Source organism: Vidua chalybeata, chromosome 2, assembly GCF_026979565.1.
Source record: "Vidua chalybeata isolate OUT-0048 chromosome 2, bVidCha1 merged haplotype, whole genome shotgun sequence".
NCBI classification, from domain to species: domain Eukaryota; kingdom Metazoa; phylum Chordata; class Aves; order Passeriformes; family Viduidae; genus Vidua; species Vidua chalybeata.
In genome coordinates, this window is record NC_071531.1 from 19,734,374 (window position 1) to 19,752,022 (window position 17,649).

General features: G+C 39.9%; 1 long non-coding RNA gene across 1 annotated transcript; it reads right to left on the reverse strand.

The window, feature by feature from the left end:
- Window positions 1-2,033: 2,033 nt before the first annotated feature.
- Window positions 2,034-8,037, reverse strand: LOC128784723 (uncharacterized). The gene is made up of 3 exons (XR_008429590.1): window positions 7,951-8,037; window positions 2,501-2,599; window positions 2,034-2,198 (listed from the first exon to the last, which is right to left on the reverse strand). It is a non-coding gene; the product is annotated as an uncharacterized LOC128784723 (long non-coding RNA).
- Window positions 8,038-17,649: the final 9,612 nt, after the last annotated feature.

Genomic DNA, 17,649 nt, shown 5'->3' on the forward strand with positions numbered 1-17,649 from the left:
CAGGAAAGACAAACATTTGAATTATTATATATAAATGTTATTTGTATGGCCTATCCTAAACTAACTTGCACTTGCTAACATACTGCTGATACGGTAACCCAGATTTTTTCATTCACATTTGAAACAGCCTAGTGAGTTGCTGTCATCTCTGACTTTAGAGTACAATCTCTCTTTTTGAACATAAATAGCTAAGTCACGTACAGAAAAAAAGCTCACCAAAATAGCTGGAAAAAAAAAACAAAAAACAAGTAGATGTGTTGCTTATGCAGAAACATAAATTATAAATCCCCAAATACTCAAGTTTGGAGAAGTTTGCTTGCATATTCAGCCTCATCATTATGTCTTCATTTCTCTCCCTCTAAAAAGTCATAAAGCCTCTTTTGTTCCTTGTAACTCTTTGCTGTGGAGAGATTTTATCAACGGAAACTCAATACAACCATTCCTGTCAATTTGCAACAGAAATCTCTTTCTTCCTTTCTTCCCTCTGTTTGTTGGGTTTTGGTTTTTTTTCTTTTCATGTAAACTGTTTAAAAAGGCTACTGAGATTAGATGGCTCCTTAAAGCAGTAGGCAATGCTTTCCCAGGGTGAAAGACTAATTTCCTCCTTTTCTGCTCTAGCCTTGCACCCTGCTAGCACCGTCAGACCGGAGAGTTCCCCATTAGCATCCTGAAAAGCTTTCCCTAGGTCTTCGTTTGCATGCATTGACAAGTGAAAAATGGAGTGAAACACTGAAATGTATCAGGTATGGAGGTGGGGCTTTACTCTTCAAGTATTGGAATTCCAACCTTCAAGGACAAAAATATAGTGATTGGGGCTCAAACACAGTTACTTGTGTTTTGCAAAGTGTCAAGAATTACATAAGGGCAATGTTTTCAAAATATGAGTTTAAAACAAATTTAGGGGCTATTTTTATAAGCAGAATGCAATCACCCTGCCTGGAGGAAAAGCTGAGGTAGGACACAGCAGTCTGGCAAACTGGCACACTTGCCTCTTCCTCTCAGCATTGCACAATTCAGTTCAGTTTCTGCTTTCACATCAGAACATCAAACTGAGATTTCAGAACTGAGCCAATGCAGGCACAACTCATAGAGGGGAGAGGAAATAACGGCACAACTGCACAGCTGCTGGTTTTGTCCACATTGGGCATTAAATGTTATCAGTCCCAGCAAAATGTGCTGCCAAGAGAAATACTGTAACAGCACCGAAAAGCACCTGCTCAGGGCCAGTGTTCCTCTGCCATGGATGCTCCCTGTGGAGGTCCTGGCCAGGGATGGGCTGTCCCATCCTTCTGGCACACTGTACAGCCTGCAAAGGCACTTTCTCTGGTTACTGGGTGATCACTGTGGGAAAGTAAATAATAATGAAGGTTTTATTTTCAGCTGCTGTCTTACCCAGTGAACTCCTTTGTCATATTCAAATGGATCAAAAGGAGGCCTGAAGTTTTAGCTGAAACATGAATCTGCTCTGAACCAAAATTAAGTATTCTCCTTTTCCTAAAAGGTAAAGCTAAGATGTTCATTTTAACCAGGCCCTACTACTAACTCCCTGTGCAATTTATTCCCTCAAACTTATATTTTATCAAATCCCAGTCTTATTCTCACACTGATTATGCCCTTGGCATGGAACTATTTCAATTTCAATTTCACAGTAAATTGTAGCACTGAACTTATTAAAACCCACTGAAAGTCCTGTGAAATAATATTATACCCCTTTCTGATAAATAACATTAAAAATGTATGTAAACCTAAACTATGTGTTCTTCTTGCCTAGTGTGCATGCTTAGAAATCACTTGAAGTACTGTGTTTTGTGAACACATTTCATCAAACAGTGTGAGGTCTTCCTGACAGCAAAATTCTTCACAGTTGAGTCAGGATGAGTCTGCACTAGTACTAAAATACAGATGACATTCAGTATTTTTATGGGAAAATCCATAGCAATCTAATCTGGAGTACAGAGGAAAATTAATTAACACAGCAATTTAATTTAATTTAGTACAGCAGTATAAGTCAATTTCTTTTATTAGCTGTCTGGCACCTAGAAATTGTATGTTTTAGCTAAAAGACAATATTCAGCCTAAACTATCCAGCTACTCAAATACCAGAGAGCAGGAATAACAATCTTTAGATCTATGTTTTAGAGAGATAGGCAGAGATGGAATTTTCCACAGCAAGCAGCTTCTTCTCTTGGATTTTTTTTCTGTGTAAAAAAAAAAAAATCATTAAACATAGACAACTCCTTTAAATTTCTGCTATGGTTCTTACCTCTTGCAAAGACCTGTAATCAGAGTATGGTCCAGAAGCAGTCACAAAATTATCTGGGTTTCTCAGTTTAAAAAATCCAAAAAACAAACACCACCCCCATACCAACCTCCAGTTTCCAGAAGGTGGAAACACAGATTCTCTCCTGAAAATTCTTTCAAGAGAAGAAGCAATCTTATTTTAAAAAAGGTTACGATAGCTTGGCAGCAGCAATAACCAGAGGTTCAATTCTGAACTGACCTGCTCACACAGGAGAGTTTACATGTGCCTGCATTTTCTGATAATGACAGTGAATGTCTGTAGAGGAACAGAAGTGGCCAGTTTAATCTCTAGGTAGCCCTATAAGAACATAAAAGACAAAATTATTCAGGTACTGAAATATGGTCCTGTAGCAATTGCCCAGAAATTCGCTGTATTGCAAATGCAGGCCCACCAAGTATCTCACTTAAAACAGGTGGGCTATAAAAGCAGAATAGACTGGTGTCTTATTGCATAAAACCTCTTTTGAATTCATTGACCTGAAGTATCTTTGGACCTACAATTGTTCTCATTAAAACTTAAAATATTTTCCAGTGAACTCAATAGACCTTATCTGAACTAATAAAAGGATATTCTGAAAAAATAATACACAATGTAGTTGGCATTTTTTCTCATCTTCCTTTTATTGTTTTCCTGCAGCCTTTCATATAGATCTCCCATTTAATCAACACAGAGTGGGTGAGGATTTTCTGCAGAAAGATTTGTTCCACATTGAAATAAACATCTAAGGCAAGAGACCCTGGAAACATCTCTCTTTGCTGATCATGGAGGGAGTTTAGATAACCAGTTTAAACACAAGATACAGACAGAAATTCAGTTCCAGATCCTTGTGTTCCTGTTAGAGTTAATGAAAATTGACAGCTCCATTCAGTTGTCCCAGCTTAGCACCCAGTGCTTTTTAAAATGACCTAGGTAAGACATTCTGCCTCTCTGCTGGCTGCCTGGCCAGCACAGCACAGCTGTCCTCAGAGGCCTCACCCACATTTGTTGTACCTGAGTAGATTCTCCTGACATCCTGAGTCCTCTGAAACAGCCTATTTTACGCCCATCTTTGTTCATACAACTGGATTGAGCCTCTATTAACCCTAGTAAACAAAAGGTGAGACTCAGTTACCCAGAGTCAGGCTGTCAGTGCCAAATGAGATGGCCCTTGGCACCCAAGGCTGTCACCATTGGGGACTGGCAGATTGAGTCCATGATATTCTGCAGCAGCAGCTGAAGCTGTGTAGAATAATTGAAAAAGTTTAAGTTGAGGAAATATTTACCATCTCAAAAGGTCTGCTCAGGCAGCTGAACTTTTCCCTTCCCTGGACCTCAAGAGCTATTCAGCAGATGAAAAGTAATTCTAGATACTGGGTTTAACACACGGTAACACCTTACTCAGATACAGAGAGTAGGCTAGGCACTTAAATACAGGTGTTTGAATAAAGGGCTTGATCTGTAAATTCATTAATTTTAGATGGGATGTAGCTCACTGCAATTGCTTTATGCAGATGAAGTTATATATAAACCTTTGCTGATCTTGCAGCACTTGCCGTGATTAGAATTTGCAAAGTATACACGTTTCCACTGTCAATTATAAAAAGAATACCTCACAAAATATGCAAATTATTTAAGACTATTTTACTCTCTGGCATTGTGATAGTTCTGGTTTGTCAGCATTTCCCTTTATCTTTTATATATCCAAAGTTTCTCAGAGAGGTTTTCAGCATGATAGTAACTTCTTTTCAAGTTAAATTACACCCTGCTTTGCTTGTCATTGGCCTAAATACATTTTTAAGCAAACACTGTAAATCAGGGAAAACATTTTAACCTCAGGCAGTTTAATTCTTCAAGACACATTTTTGGCATAACAAAACAATTTGGGCTAGAAACAGAAATTTGGCATCACAATTTTAGTTACTCCTGAAGATTGGATTAGCCTGAATTATCCTTTTAGAAGCTGTGAGCCAAAAATTTCTTTTTCCAGTTGGGTTGAAACTATTTGGAGGGTTAGATTCTTTTTTTTTTTTTTTTCCAAAAGTCAAAGTTAGTAACTTGAAAGCCTAAAAATTCTCTCATCTTCAAAATTCAAACTTACTAAAAAAATTACAGTAGTTTCGGACCCTTTTTAATTTCATTGATTAATTTTGGATTACACTCTTATTTTCTTGCCTGATGGTGCCTTAGATGTATAGACAAATGCCAGTGGGGTACACACTAATCACTGGACTCCAAGTTAGGAGTTCTATGAAAAAAAAACAAAGATGATTATGGCTGTTGGAATGGGAAAACTAGAAAACTAATCTATATTAACTGTTTGCAGATATAAAGAAAAGGTCTAGGATATAAGTACCAGTCACATTCCTCAGCCATAATAAAGACTTTGCTTGCAGGGTTATAGAAAGAAACATCTCAGGCCTTTCTCTTGGATGAGTTGGGTAAGGGTCCTGACTACCCTCCCTTGTTAGGATGCACAGCAGATGTGATGTATTAACTTAATTGTTGCAGCAGAAGCACAGAAAGATACCATGGGGAAAAGTGTTGTCTTTTTTCCTCCTCACTTCTAAAGAAAAAAATAATGTTTTGACTGGGCCAAAATAATTACCTCTGGACACTGTGTCCTGAATGCTACATCTATTCTTTTCTATTTTAATTCTCACTGTGTGGCTTCAGCTGAGCAACCAGCATGACACAACTTCACACGTAACCAATAAAATAAAACTGATACAAGCAAGAACTCCACATCCACAGCTATATAATCTAATCCTGTGTCTGTGCTTAGATAGCCAACAAGCATTCCCAAGGGGTCCTGAGACATTTTCTGTTTCTGCAGTTTATTCAACAGGATGAGAAGAAAAGTCTCAGTGTTTACTGAAGACCTAAAGGAAGTTCATAACAGGAATTGCTGATCTCCTTTGAAAGGATGTGACTGCAAGTGCTGGGGAGTTTCTCCCTGTGTGCGGCTCACAGTGACTGGAGTCACGGCTCCAGCCACCAGATGCTCTCTTTCCATGCTGCCTCTTCGGAGCCCAGCTCCTCCCAGAATTCCCCTCAGCTCTCACCCACATCCAGCTCACTGCCAGCTACTTTTGGCAACTTGCATTTTAGAGGCACCAGGTTGCTTCAAAACAGATAACTTTTTGTGAACAGTGGATTTGTCCTGAAAGAATTACACTTTCAGCATTAAAAAAATTTCTTCCAATATGTATGGATAATCACATTTCCTAAATGGGATAAATGGCAGCTGGCCCCTTAGCTAAAGCCCCTGGCTGGAAGACACAGAAACTTTCCAGAAGAACCACGCTGTCACAAGAAGTTCAGTAGTTTTGCAGCTGAACCTAAACTCCTTCTCAGTAGGTATTTATTATCTGTGATAAGCAACTGTATCACCTCTGCTGAAGACCTAAAACAGTTTGTAAATAATTCTAGCCATATCAGCTTCATGTATGGGAGACTGAGACACATCATTTTTCAATTACTGTATGCCGTATTCATTCATGTGTAATTTTTGTCTTTTAGAAAGCTGTTTTCTTAATATGGAGGAAAACCTATCCAACCAAAACCATTACAGTATTGTAGCACTCTGCAGCGAGTGAATCTAATAAGAAATCTCTTGAATCAATTTTGAAATTCCCCTGAAAAGTCCATATCAAGCATTATCTCTGACATTCTAGGCTACCTTAATACAGCTATAATTTTCCTTCTGACTCCTGGGGGATTTTCATAAGCACCAGGAAACTCCTGGCTCAATCCTATTTTTTTCATTCCAAGATTTAGTCTGGGTCTTACTGAAATTACCCGGAATGTTTGCATCAGTAAGGCAGGAAACATTTTATGCTATCCCCACAAACTATGCGATAGGGAAATTTGTCAGCCAGGCTTTCCAGGAATGATTGCATTGATTTATCTTCAGTGTGGTATGTCTCAACAAGATTTCTCCAAACACTTCATTCTTAAGGCTATTTCCCTTTAAGATACTCCTGACATCTGCAGCTTTTACAGCTTGAAGGACTAGAAGGCTGATCCTCAGATGGTCATTACTCCACAAACAGTTGTGGTTTTGACATTAGCCCAGTCATGGGCTACACACTGTGAAGTCCCAAATCTCTGCATCAGAGACTGGAATTCTCCTTTTGGAGTACAATTCTTCTGACTTTCTCTAGCACTTTCTTGGTTTATTTTGCTTAGTTTCTTGTTACACTTTTAAGAGCCAAAAAGGGGCTCTCTTTATCCTTTCCCATGAGCTCCCTACATGTCACACTTGTTCTCTCCTGTGCCTGTCCTCCCAGAAATTTCTCTTCTGTGGCAGTTGGTTATGTTAGGTATGGAGGAAAAAGAACAGTATCTCCTGGGCCCCTTGACTCCAGGGCAAATCTTTCATGGCAGCCCCAGTCACTGCTTGTCCAGGAGGGCTGTGGCAGGAGAGGTGTGGACTCTGTAGAGAGCCCTCTTGGGAGGCAGTGGCCTCCATAAAAGTAGAGCTCTAAGCACCAGGAGAATAGTGTCTGGGATATGTCCCATGCAAACTAACCAAAAAAACAAGGATATATCCTAACTCCACAGCATATTCAGCCCTTTTTTCCATTACAGATTTTACAGCTTGAAATGGTTCCTCTTTTAATCTGGAATCTCCTCAGTAAGACATAGTGGAATTTATCCTGAGATGTGAAGGGAGAATTTTTGAAAACTCAGGCTTGGCAGCTTCATTTGGAAAAGCTTTACTGCCATAATGCCCTGGGAGAATGATAGAGAAAATGTAGGCTGTTAAAAATTAAAAAGATAAATAAATAAAAAAAATTAATAAGATAAATAATTAAAAAGATAAATAATGTAAACAAGCTGATTAAATTCTGTAACCTCTTCAACTCCATGACTCTAGGGTGGCTTATGTCCCCTTCAAATGAATGGATTCTACAATCTCAGAGAAGGAAATTAGAGTTGGCTAACAGAAAACCCCCAAGCAATTTGCAGTAAAATAAGTCACAAACATCTAAAGAGAAATTGTTGCTTTATTTTATGCATCTCATCTACTATTTTGGTGATATTCCTCATTATTACATGGGTAAAATATGATAAGTGATTACAGACAAGGCTTTACAGAATGCAGGTAATTTTTTCCTACCTAGTTAGCTGATCCTGTTTAAAGGAGATTTGAATGATACCATGCCAAAGTGTTTTCCAGGGTAATTTTATCCATCCCAATTTAAAATACATTAAGATATAATAAGACAAAATTCCTTTTCTGTCCTATTTCAGAATTTCTGAGTTGCAGTGTCCTCAAATTAAGGAAAGTGTGAGGGATAAAACTTCTTTCAGCCACTCCTTTATAGCATGGGCTTGTTTTCATGAAGATTAATGGGTGTGACTCCATATAATAAGGTAAAAGAGAGAAAGTAAATTTAAACTACTAAATATGCCACAGGTTATCATTTTCACATGTGTGAACTTAGAAGAGGCATGGGATATTTTGTGTCTATGTCCTTTGCCAAAAGTTTTGTCAGGTTGGAAAGTCTTATCTTCTCTGAGGTGTTCCAAAGTACCTACAAAATGTCAACACCCTGCCTGCTGTGTCTGCCTGTGCAAGCACAGACTCAGCTGGAGAGCTGTCTTTGGTGTCACTCTTAACATGTTTGATACACCCTGTGGAGGGCAATATAATGAAAACATACGGTCACAGGGATCCTTGGGATCCTTGAGGTTCAGAGGAGCTCTGTTGCAGGAGGACACCAGAGCCAGTGAAGGTGCAGGCAGCTGGCCTTATTGTCTAAGGTAAGAGGTACAGGTGATGGGATGTCATAATCTGAACATGCCAAAATGGAAGATGTGTACCCATGGCAGTGGAATAAAAGAAAGGCAACTTCTCTTTCCCTCAGGAAAATGTGGGGGAAATCATCACTGAAAGAAATCTATGATAATCTTGAGCAATTATTTCAGAATCCTAGAATCACAGACTATTCTGAGTTGGAAGGGACCCAAAAGGATCATCATAACAGCAAAAGAGGTGAGGCAGAGTAGAAATGCACCTACAGATTTACACCAACCTATCGAACGCAATTCTAGAGACTCACACCAGTGTTGCAGAAGTGCACACTTTGCTGTGGAAAGAGAATGATAGTTACTGCTTTGGAGGACTTGAATCAGAGAGGAACATGATGCAATGAACTGACATGTCTCGTGAAACTGTCAGTCTTGTTTTCTTCCAATACCATGAATACACAAGGTACAACCTCTGTCACAGGCAGGAGAACAACTGAGAAGGGTTGAAATATTCCACTAAGAATCAAAGCAGCAGAGAGACTTCAAAGAGTTCAGTCCCCTGTCATTGCTGGCAGTCACATAATGTAACCCCATAGGTTTATAATTGATCAAGCTCTATTTTTCAGCTAATTAGATTTTTTTTTTGCCTTAATACCTCCAAGTAAAAAGTTATTATGGATCTTCACTGTAATAATGTCTAGAAGTGTTCTAATTATCACTATAAGCGTTTTTACAGCCAGGTTATCTAAGCTCTTTAACCCAAATAACACTTTTCCCCACCATGGGATTTCCTTGGTTAATACATTTATAAAGACAAATCATAGCTCTTTTCATACATTAGTGGGAACATACACCAAGTCATTTGCTCATTTGTTTTCTTGCTATTTACACATGATATTCTTAACAAGGGGGAGTGGGAATGTGAGAGGTGGGGATCTGGGGACACAGTCTGCTTTAAACTTGTTATGAGTCACAAGGTTAAACCTCTGCTCATCACTCAGAAGAGAAGTACCTCTGGGATCCTCCCTTTCTAAACTTGTAGAGTTAAATAGTTCAGACAAAACTCTGATCTCCAATTGACTGAATTGCACTAGATGCCTTTGATATAAATATTACTTTGATATAAATTAGCAATGAGCCAGCCACTGTTACTGTCATTTTAAACTCATGGGAATGACTTTTTACATGTACTGTGCTTTTTGTCATGTATTTCTTTTCTCAGTCGAGTTTGTTTGATCTTCATTTAATTGCAATAATAGAGGGAAGAGAAACCTGAACTGTCTTTCCTATTCAGTGTTTAAAGCATTTGTATAATTTCAAGCACATAAGACACAATATCATATTGTTAACACGTGCTCTTATGAATTCTTTGAAAACCAACCTAAGCAGCAATGTTTAGACATTGTTTACACAGAGACAACCTTTGATATAACAAAATACACTGAAAGCAAGATGAAAGAAAATAAAATCAAATTATAAGTACAGTACAAAATAGAGGTGAGTTCACCAGAATAGCTGAACTCTGGGACAGTTATTTAGAATAATGTGAGTTTCTACAGCAGCAGCAATTTTAAAATCAAGACTGCATGCTTTTCTGAAATGTATGCATCATTTTAGAGAAGGAATTAACTCAGTGAAGTATTTAGGTTACAGTATGTGTTCACAGTAATCACAGTAATCTTGTCTCTTAATAATTTTTTTTAATTACTGGTTATGCTGTAGGTTTTGAACATTTTGAATATCATTCAGACTGCTCTAGGCTAGAGCTGCAAAAAATGAGGTAACTCTTTTGCAGAGGGTTAAAACTGGTAGCTAGCTACTCTAATAAGAAGTTGGGAGTGGCATAAATAAAAGGTGATAACAAATATGAAATACCTATGCTTCCTTTTAATGACCATTTCCCTCTTAGGATTAACAATTCATCTGGAATAATCAGTACAGTAGGTGGGAAATTCACTGTTATGGGTGGCTAGAGAAACTGCTAACACTTAGAAGACCAGCTCCCATGTGTATTTAAAGGTGTAATTCCTGGAATTGAAAAGCCTTTTGAAACCTCTCCACAGGTGTCAAGGACACTGGGAGATGCTGACTGGAAGCTTTCTACTACACAAATTTGGAACAAAATGCCAATAAAGTGGCAGGTTGGTATTGATTACAAACACACCCCAGTACACCCAACCTGCCCTTTCAAGTTCATTGTGAACAAAGTATTGCCATACTTTAAGCAAGATTCATTCCAAGAAAACACATGGTAATTCAGAGAAGATGCTGCCCTTCAGTCACCAAAGCAATTGGAGAAACACTGTTTGGTGGAAGCCTTTGGAGCCACTTAGCTCAAATAGCTGGGCCACTGTAAGTAATTAGACCTGGCATTGTCACATCCCTCTGGAGAGAGATTTACCACAATGTCTCCATGCACTTGTTCCAGAACTGTACTGCCCTCCTCCATTTTTCATACATCCTGCCTGCTAGGATTTTCTAACATCCAAACTCTGTGGGCATTGCCCTCTGTTTTAACTTAAATTAAGAGGACTTAGGTCCACCATCTTTGTAGCAACCTTTCTTCAGAAGGATTGCCCTTTTGGCAAATTTTGGGTTGGTTTGCTCTGCACTTACTTATGACATATATAAGTCATATAACTTTCTCTACCCACTTATTGTCTCCCACTCATTAGTTATGTTCCCTGGCAACTCTATATTCCAAAATCTATGGCCATTTTAGTATTCTCTGATGAAGAAAAGCATCACATTTACCCTTATTTTGTAACATTTCTAAGATATAATTCTCTGTTTTGCTTGACTTATGAGGCATTTGAGGGAATGACTCAAAGTTCACTGAAATCTTCTGGGAAATTTCTCAAAACCACTGGTTTGATTTCAGCTTCAGGTGATTAAGACCTTCCCCAGTGTACCAATCATTCCAGAACTAAAAGTGCAGTATGACTTCACACCAGTGAAGTTCCCCACACCTACAATGTGAGGCTTAGCAACACAAACTTGTGTAAGGGTAATGAAGTCTTGCTCCTCAGATCAACTTAGTGTGAATACAGACTTTTCCTATTTCTCAAACAAGTATAGGATGAACTGAAGGGGAGCAAAATATGAGACATTTTCTATTTAACATAATGGTGATGGAGTTTTTGACAAAAAGTATTAGCAAGTTCCATGTTTCTCTTCTGCAAAATATGGAGAGAAGAACATAAGACAAATTTTTTACTAAGTGTTACTTGATGTACAAGGTACAGTCTTTTGAAGTATCAATGCTCTTTTAGAGCATCTGCTCTTCAAAGGAAAAAATGACAACTGGTTTGAATAGGAAACCTTAAGCCCTAAGCATAATAGATAAAGAATGTGAATGCCTTTTGATGTAACCAGAAGTCTTTGATGTATTTATAAAATCTTGCAACTCATCTTGTATTTTCAGCCAGTTAATATATGGATTAAAATAATTAGTAATAACTAACACATTTTACAATGTTTTAAAGCTGTTCTCCTCGATCTTCCTTTTTCTTCCTTCACTGCTAGTTTTGGAAGCCGTATCACTGGTTTCTGTAGTCAAAGGCAGATGTGCTGATACAAAAATGCCTAATGACCCAAATAAAACTTCCTTAATACAAATGGAAATGAAAAGCAGAGTCTGTGCTGGATAAGGGAAACCAGGCTGTTGCTATGTGGCTGGTTTCATTTATAAAGTTGACATTTCCCTTTCTTAGCTGAGAAAGAGCCAAACTGTACTTTCATTTCATGACACGATTGTATAATCCACACTAGCTCCACTGAGATCAGTGAATTTATTCTCAGTTTGTCTCTTGGGGAGCAGTATTTGGCCTTCATTAAAATAGGATTTCATTTACCACCTTATAGGATTAACATGTTGGAAACATTTAAGAAACACTTATACTGAAATACTTGCTCTGTAGAGGTACCAGTGGTACTCACATCTTCTTAGTCCTTTCCAATGACTGTTTTCTGTGAAGAAAACAAATTTCCTCTGGCTTTTGGGAGTTCTGTTGAACCAGAACTCTCCACTGCTCCTGTCCCACAAGCTGAGGATAATGCCTTTCCTGAAGCCCTGGTTTAATACCTCCAAACTTGTCTGGTGCTCCCATTTAATAAACAAAAAGGTACTCAGAAATCTTCAACAGAGCTCTTTTAGCTCTCTGGCCACTTATGACTTTATTTTTCACAATAAAATCAGTTGTTTTCAAATCAGCAGAGTGTAATTGCATGTGGTAAGGCAACATTCACATCTCCTCTGCTATAATGAATGTGTCCCAGGGCTATGCTATCTATCTGCCCTTTCAAACTGCCTGTTTAATTTCCCTTGCAGCAACCCTGCACCTGCTGCTCATTTCACCATGGGGACACACCATGAATTTTTCTAATAATATTCATGCATCTGTCCTGCACACTTCCTTACATGAATATCTCTGTTACTTTCCTTCAATCAACCTATCTTTGTTTCTGTGACCTTTTATGAATAACTAGGGACTTAGTTCTAAGTGAAATTTTATCATGAGTGCCACCTGGTCTTCAGAATTGTCTACACAACCAAATAGCAGATATGATATACCAAACATTGAAAATATGAGAGAAAGTCTCTTGGTGTTCAGTTCATCTATTTTATATTTTCACAGAAGGTTTTACTTGTAAAATTATAAAATCATAGAATAAAATCATTAGAAAAGGCCTCTAAGACCATTGAGCCCAACCTTTGACTAAACACTAGAGTCAACTAAATCATATCACTAAGTGTCACATCCAGTCATTTCTTGAACACTTCCAGGGATGCTGACTCCACAACATCTCTGGGCAGTTCCAATGATTATCCACAGTTCCAGTGAAGAAATGTTTCCTAGTATCTAATCTAAACCTCCCCTGGCACAGCTTGAGCTGTTTCTTCTTGTCCTGTCTCTAGTTGCCTGGGAGAAGAGGCCGACCCCCATCTTGCTCTAACCTCCTTTTGGGTGGTTGTAGAGTGATAAGGTCACTCCTGAGTCTCCTTTTCTGCTGGCTAAACAACCTCAGCTCCCTCAGCTGGACTTGTGTTTCAGACCCTTCACCAGCTTCATTGTCCTCCTCTGGACACGCTCCAGCACCTCAATGTCTTACTTGTAGTGAGGGGCCCAGAACTGGACTCAGGACTCAAAGTAGGGTCTCACCAGTTCTGAGTGCAGGTAGACAATCACTGGCCCTAGCCCTGGTGACTGCACAATTTTTGGTACTGGCCAGGATGCCATCAGCCTTCTTGACCACACTTAGGACTCATGTTCAGCTGCCTGTCAACCAGCACCCCCCGGTCCTTTTCCACTGAGCAGCTTTCCAGCCAGTCTTCCCCAAGCTGTAGCTATACGTGGAGTTATTGCGACCAAAGTGCAGGACCCGTCACTTTGCCTTATTGAACCTCATGCAATTGGTCTTGGCCTGGTTTTTAATCCAGCTAAGAATGCACCTGTCCATGGGCTGCAGGTTTCTCAAGAAGAATGCCCTGAGACAGTATTGAAGGCTTTATTAAGTCCAGGTAAATAACATCCACAGCCTTCCCTTCATCCACTAGGTAGATCACATAAAAGGAGTTTAGTTTGGTCAAGCCTTTCCTAAAGGACCTGCCTTTCCTAAACCTCTGCTGGCTGGGCCTGATCCCCTGGTTGTCCTGTACATCCCATGTGATGGCGCTCAGGATGAGCTGCTCCATAATCTTCCCCACACCAAGATCAGGCTGAGAGGCCTGTAATTACCCAAATCCTCCTGATTCTGCCAGCCTCCAGTCATCTGGGACCTCCCCAGTGAGCCAGGACTGACAATAAATGAGAGTGACTTGGTGAGTTGTTCTGCCAGCTCCTTCAATACCCTCAGGTGGATCCCATCTGGCCCCACAGATTTCTGAGTGTCTAAGTGGCTCATTAGGTCACTAAATGTATCCTTCTGGATTACAGGGGGTCTATTCTGCTCCCCATCCCTATCTACCAGCCCTGAGGATAACCTGTCTTCCTGTTAAAGATTGAGATAAAAAAGGCAGGAAGTACCTCAGTCTTTTCCTCATCCTGGGTTACAACATTTCCCAGTCTATCCAACAAAGGAGGGAGATTTTCCTTCACCCTCTGTTTTTGTTGATGTATTTATAAAAACACTTTTTATTATCTTTCACAGCAGTGGCCAGACTGAGTTCTAGCTGAGCTTTCACCTTTCTAATTTTTTCTCTACATGACTTAACAACATCCTTGTATTCTTCCTCAGTTACCTGCCCTGTCTTCAAAATATCATAAACTATTTTTTCTCCTGAGTTCCAGTGAAAGCTCCCTGTTCAGCCAGGCCAGTCCTTCCCTGCCAGCTCACCTTTCAGCACACAGGGATGACCTGTTCCTGCACCTATAAGATTCCTATCTGAAATTATGTCCATCCTTCCTGGACCCCTTTGTTCTTAAAGGCTGTTTCCCAAGGCAGTCTGAACCAGTGTCCAAATAAGTCACAGTCCACCCTCCAGAAATCCAAGCCCCTTCCTTTCTTCACCAAGAACTGAAAACTCTATGATCATATGGTCCCTACGCCCAAGATGGCCTCTGACCACCAGGTCTCCCACTAGCGCTTCTCTGTTTGTAAACAGCAGGTCTAGCAATCCTCGTAGACTTGCTTACCAGCAGGTAAGGAAGTAATCTTCCACACGCTTCAGGAATCTCCTAGACTGCCTCCTTCCTGATGAGTTTCTAGCAGACATCCAGCAAGTTAAAGTCTCCCACAACAGCAGCTAGCAACTGTGAAATGGCATGCTATGGCATGCTTATAAAATTTTTATCTGCCTCCTCATCCTGATTGGGACATTCTAACAGACTCCCACCAGGATGTGCACCTTGTTATCCTTTCCCCTGATCCTTACCCATAGGCTCTCAACCTTGTCATCACCATCCTGGAGTTCTATACAGTCCAAACACTCCCAAGCATACAGAGCCAACCCACTGCCTCTCCTTTCTTGCCTATCTCTTCTGGAGAGCTTATAACCATCCATCACAGGACTCCAGTTATGCGAGTCATCCCACACATTTCCATGATGGTGACTACTTCCTGCCTTTCCCACTGCACAATGATCTCCAGCTCCTCCTGTTGGTTTCCCATACTGCATGCATGGGTGTGGATGCACTTCAGCTGGGCTATTGGTTTCACCCCCAACGCTGGCATGTCACCCCTGGGCTCATCTCCTGGTCTTACCCCCTTTCTCCTTCAAACCTAGTTTAAAGCCCTCTCAAACAGTGCTGACAACTCATGGGCTAGATTCCTTTTTTCCCTATTAGACTGGAGAATGCCATCTGCCTCCAGCAGGCCTAGTGCCATGTAAACCAATCCTTGATCGAAAAAGCCAAAATTCCACCCATGATACCAGCCTTTAAGCCAACTATTTATCAGGTGGGTTCTCCTGTTCATTTCAGCATTTTTCTCTGCTACTGAAGTGTTTGAGGAAAACATTACCTGTGCTCCTGTCCCTCCAACCAGTTATCCCAGTGTTGCGAAGTCCTTTCTAATCATCCTACAACTTCTCTCTTCAACCTCATCACTGCTGACCTGGACAACCAGAAGTGGGTAATAATCAGAGAACCAAGTCAGTCCAGGGAGACTCCTAAAAGTATCTCTTACCTGAGCTCCAGGGAGGCAGCAGATTTCCCTGTGCAATGGGTCTGGTTGGCATAGACAACTCTCAGCCCCCCTCAGAAGGGATTCTCCTACAACTACCCTTCTTTCTTAACAGACATTTTTGTAAGCCCTGTGTTTGACTGTCTTGCTCTGGGCAACCTTCCCAGGTAGACCTTCCTGACCCTCGAGTTCCAGAGCCTAATAGGGACTCCATAAGAGTACCTGGAAAGGGAGGGAGGTTGGAAAAGGATTCTCCTGCCACCTCAAGCAGGGACCCCTGTTTCCATTCCCCTCCTCCTGCCTGATGGCAAGAGGGTCAGGTTTCCTTTGACTCTTGCTGAGCTTCCATTCACTGCACTTCTTTCAAGAGCAGAAGCATGTGACTCCACCAGACTATTGCTCTCTCATATGTGGTTTAGGAAAAAATATCAACAAAATGCTCTTTCTGCTTCATGCTTTTGTCTCACTGTCCTCTCATTGCCTCTTTTTTTGCAGGTTAGTGCAATTTGCCCAGATTACTTCTTGTCTTTCTTTACTGGTAAGTTATGTTTCTGCTTTTTTGCTTGATTTATTTTGTTGGAACGACACACACAGATGATGTCTCCGAGGCTCTTTTCCAGTGGTGGACTGGACAATGTGGAGGCTGAATTCAGCCTAGGTGTAAGACCTGTGAATTGAGGTGATTATGTTTGAGCTATAGAAAAAATCAGTTGCTAGCCTCAGCCCAAAGGTAGGTGCCTCATGTCGATTGAGACATGCCATCATAGCCATAAAGGAACAGCAGGCATGACATAGATGCCATGGGAAAATTTCTGGGGAAGCAGCCTAAGCAAAAGGCCCTACAACATCTAAAATAAAATTTAAACATTTACCCACAGGCATGCATGTTGCTAATGCTATTCCTTTTTTGATGCCCTAATCTTGATATTCATCCTGCCATATGTCAGTCAGGAGGGGTCAATCCAACACGCTTTATTCAGGCAAGAACTACTCTGTTGGTGGATAGACTTTTGCCTAAACAGGGCCTATTCAGTTGGATTTCTAAGCATGTGTGCAATTATTTTTTATTCATGATTGATTTTAAATATTGTTTAGATATTATTGATGTATTTTAAATTGTTTAGATATTATTGATGTATTTTAAATATTGTTTAGAATATCCCCTTTTAACACTTTTCCTAAAAACAAAACAAAACAAAATTAAAAAAAAACCAAACAAAAACAACAACAAAAACAAGTGAAATCTGCCAGATTTGAAGGTTTTTGTTTCCATTCTCTTACAGTAACTTTAAATTTTTGTATCTTAAGTCTATCACATAGGTTTCTTATTATTTCCATTTGAATTTCTCCCAGATACATAAAGGACCCTCTTTTCACTTTTCTTGAATATGTGTCATGAGCAACAGATTTTGCTCAGCAGTTTGTTCCATTAGGTCTTATAATCACACATTTTGTGTGGAAATTCTGCATCATTATAGGTCAGATCTCTGCTGTGATCAGAGAATCAGCACAACTCATATGCATGAGAAGGGCAGTATCCAAGAACTGAGTGGTGCACGATTGTTCCGTTGATTCTTTTCAGACTTGGCTTGGACCCTGTTTTTATTGCAGCTGGCCTCTTGCCTTTAGCTTACATTAGAAAAGGTTCTGCTGTTCCTTGATTGTGGAGAATGATCTAAAAAGGGTCTTCCAATGTCTAACACATTGCATTAAGAAGCTTTCTCCCAGTTTGCACCACTTCAATAGTGAATAATAGCAAATGAGAAACAGAATCTGGAACAGACTCATTCAAACTATTCAGATCCCCCATCCTCTATTTCTAACCACTCAGCAAGAACAGGACTTCATGGATTGTCACAGGAGCTCCTGCTCTGGAGTCTCTGCTTGTCTTCATAACACATGAGGCTGAGAAGCTACACTAATGGCTAAGGTCAAAATGTTTTGAGCTTGTCTCTGGGAGATTTTTGTTCATTTTTGACTTTACAAAA